The sequence below is a fragment of the Penaeus vannamei genome, chromosome 11 (assembly GCF_042767895.1).
Source record: "Penaeus vannamei isolate JL-2024 chromosome 11, ASM4276789v1, whole genome shotgun sequence".
Lineage (NCBI taxonomy): Eukaryota > Metazoa > Arthropoda > Malacostraca > Decapoda > Penaeidae > Penaeus > Penaeus vannamei.
The window spans coordinates 12,046,562-12,050,462 of record NC_091559.1 but is presented as its reverse complement, the minus strand read 5'-3'; positions in this window follow the sequence as shown (position 1 = coordinate 12,050,462).

Genomic DNA, 3,901 nt, shown 5'->3' with positions numbered 1-3,901 from the left:
CCCCACCCAACCCCACCCAAAGTCTAAAGAAATTCCACCCCACTTTTATTGCGCAGAATTCTTCCCCTCCCCCCTCCACCCCACCTCACCCCACCTCATCCCACCCCACCCCACCTCACCCCACCCCACCTCACCCCACCCCACCTCACCCCACCCCACCCCACCTCACCCCACCCCACCCCACCTCCACCCCACCCCACACCTTCCCACCTCACCCCACCCCACCCCACCCCACCCCACCCCACCTCACCCCACCCCACCCCACCCCACCCCACCTCACCCCACCCCACCCCACCCCACCCCACCTCACCCCACCCCACTCCACCTCACCCCACCCCACCCCACCCCACCCCACCTCACCCCACCCCACCCCACCCCACCCCACCCTACCCCACCCCACCCCACCCCCCTCCACCCCACCCCACCCCACCCTCACCCCACCCGACCCCACCCCACCCCACCCCACCTCACCTCACCCCACCCCCTACCCCACCCCACCCACTCACCCCACCCATCCCACCTCACCCCACCCCACCCCACCCCACCCCACCTCACCCCACCCCATCCCACCCCACCTCACCCCACCCCACCCCATCATTATCACCACATCACCATCACCATCTTCATCATCGATATGGTTATCCGTATCCTTTGAATTACTATTATTATCATTAATATTTGTTATATTTAATAATAATAGTAATAGTATTATTATCATTATCATTAGATTATATTTTGTATTTTTTGTTGCAATTTTTAGTCTTTATAATGAAATCATTATAGTTATCATTGTTGTTGCTATTATTTTTATGATTATAGTTATTGTTATTGTTACCATCATCATCATTAACATTATTGCTGCCGTTACCATTGTGAGAAACTATTTCATAAATCAATTTCATAAAAATTTGATGAACAGTTGTACTTCAATGTCATCAGTAAATGAAAATATATTACGAAAATCTGAAGCAAGTGTAGTAATTAATATTAAAAAATTTATTTGGAAAGTTGAAACAATACAATATTAAGTATTAAGTGACATCATGTAACGTATGAGTTAGAAGGAAGGATCAAAAGGAGTATTTTTCGTTAGTCTCTTCTTCGGATAAATCTCACATCGGAAAGGCACATCGTGTTTCCTTTACCCCGTCATTGCATTACGTCGTTCTTGCACTCTCTGCAACTTTCCCTCTGCCTTTGGCGCTATCCCCATTTCCCCTCCTTTTAGGCTTCTCCCCCTTTCTCTTTTTCTACTCTTCACTCCAAACTCTCTCTCCATTCTCTTTTCTCCGCTCCTCATTATTGCCCTCCTCCTTTCCTCCTCCTTCTCCTCTTTCTTTTCTTCCTTTTCCTTCTGCTTCACTCCCACTACCAAATCTTCCTCCACTTTCTCTTCTTCGTTTTCTTCTTCCTCCTCCATCTCCACCTTCACCTCTACCTCCTACTTCTTTTCTCCTCCTCTTCCTCTTCCCTTTTCTCCTCTGTTTCTTCTTCCTCTTCCACTCCCTCCGCTTAGCAAATACCTTCACTTGTATCTCCTCCTGCTCTTGTTCCTCTTCCTTTTCCTCCTATTCCTGGATGGGAAAGAGTAGACAGGGAATAAAAAGAGTAAAGAAGAGGAAGAGAGGAGAGGTGGTAGTTAGGAGGAGAGGGAGAACAGGGAAGAGGGAATGAAAGAAAGAAGGGAAAGAAGGAGAAGAAGGGAAGGAAAGAAAGGACAGAAAAGAAAACGGGAGAGAAGGGACAGGGATGACAAGGGGGAAGAGTTATAGGAATAGCGAATAGGAGGAAAAAGGAGAGAGGAGTGAAAGAGCAGAGAAGATACGAGGAGAGGAGAGGTAGTAGGAAGGAGAAAGAGATGATTATGAGGAGAGGGGAAAAGAGTGAAGAGAGAGCTAATGGAAGAGAATAGAGAAGAGAAATAAGGAATGAATATGGTTAGGAGTTGAGGGAAAGCGAAGGAAAGGAGAATGATTGAAGAGGAGACGAAGGAGGGGTGAAAAGGGGAAGAGGGACTAAGGGAAGACAGAAATGAAGTGGAAAGATGAGGGAGTTGAAGGGTATAAAATAAGGAGGAGGGAGGTGAGAGAAAGGAGGAGAAAATTATCGGGATGGGAAGCAGAACATTTTTGTTTGTTTTGTTTATGGTTCCACGTGGTTTCCCGACGTCTTTCTGTTGCTTTCTTGTTTCGACTTGTTTTCCATATCGTACTTCTCTCATCGTCCTTCTTACCTAACTCTTCTTTGCATTACTGTTATTACTATCCTTCCCCTCCTACTCTTGTTATTGTAGTTATAATTATGAATATTATCATTATCATTATTATCATTACTATTATTATTATCATTATTATGTATTATTATTATTAATATCATTATTATTTTTATTGTTATCATCATTATTGTTATTAACATTATTATCATCATTATCATTACTATTATTATCTTTGTTGTTGCTATTATTATTACTATGTTTAAATTACCATTGTCATTATTGTTATCACCATTTATATCATTGCTGCCGTTGCCACTATGAGAAACTATTTCATATATAGTACAGGTTTACTTGTCTATATCAATCTCTGTCTTTTTTCTATTTTCTTAATTTATTTATATAAATGTATGTGCTCTTCGCTAGTTTGCTTCTCCGGGGAAATCTTGCACTGGAAAGGCCTTTTCGTGTTTCCTTTCCCTCCCTTCGTTGCACTGTCACTTCGTTCCCTGAGAATCTTGTGTCCTTCGTGTCGAAGCGATCTCCGCCTTTCCCTCCGCCCGGAACGGCTTCCTCCCGCTCGGTGCTCATCCCCTTGCTCTTTCTCCTGCTCTGGACTGCCGTCTCTCTCTCCATTCTCTTTTCTCCGCCCGTCGCTGCCACCTTCCATTTCCTCCTTTCCTCCTCCTTCTCTTTCTTTTCTTCCTCTTCCTTCTCCTCCACCTCCTTATCTTCCTTTTCTTCCTCCTCCTACGTCTCCATCTCCACCTCTACCTCCTTCTCCTCCTCCTTTTTCTCCTCTTCTTCCTCTTCCATCTTATCCTCTTTCCCGTAGACCTATACCTTCACTTGTATCTCCTCTTCCTCTCCTTCCTCTTCCTGGGTGGGAAAGAGTAGAAGGGGAATAAAAAGAGCAAAGATGGGGAAGAGATAGGAGAGAAAGGAGGGAGAGGCAGATCATGGAAGAGAACATGAAAGAAAGAAGGGAAGGGAAAGAAGGATTCAAAAGTGGGAAAGAAGAGAAAAAGAGAGAGGAGAAAGGAAGTTAAAATAGAGGGGTAGGGGGACAGGGAGGGAAGAGAAGAGATGAAAGAGAGGAAAAAAGAGAAGATGGGAGAGAAGGGAGAGGGAGGACAAGAGGGATGGGTTATAGGTTCACTTTCCATCCCGAGAATTTTCTCATTTTTTTCTCTCTCCTCCTTCCTCATTTCTCTTCCCTCTCTCCCCTTTTCTTTTCTTTCCTCCCTTCGAATCCTTCATTTCCTTCCCTTCTTTCTCTCATTCCCTCTTCCGTGCACTGCCTCTCCTCCTAACTACCTTCACTCCTTCATTTCCTCTCTTCCCCTTCTTTCTTCTTTTTATTCCTCTACTACTCTTTCCCATCCAGGAAGGGGAGGAGGAGCAGGAGGAGATACGGGTGAAGTATAGGTCTAAGAGGAGGGAGAGGAAGAGGAGGAGAACGAGGAAGAAGAAGAGGAGGAGGAGAAGGAGCAGGAGGAAATGTATGTGAAGGTATAGGTCAAAGAAGAGGGAGAGGAAGAGGAAGAAAAAAGAAGAGGAGTATGGGGGAGAGGAAGAGAAGAAAAAGAAGGAGGAAGTAGAGATCAAAGTGAAGATGTAGGAGGAAAAAGAAAATGAAGAAGAGAAAGAGGAGGAAGAGGTAGCGGTGATGGTGGGTGTGAAGTAGAT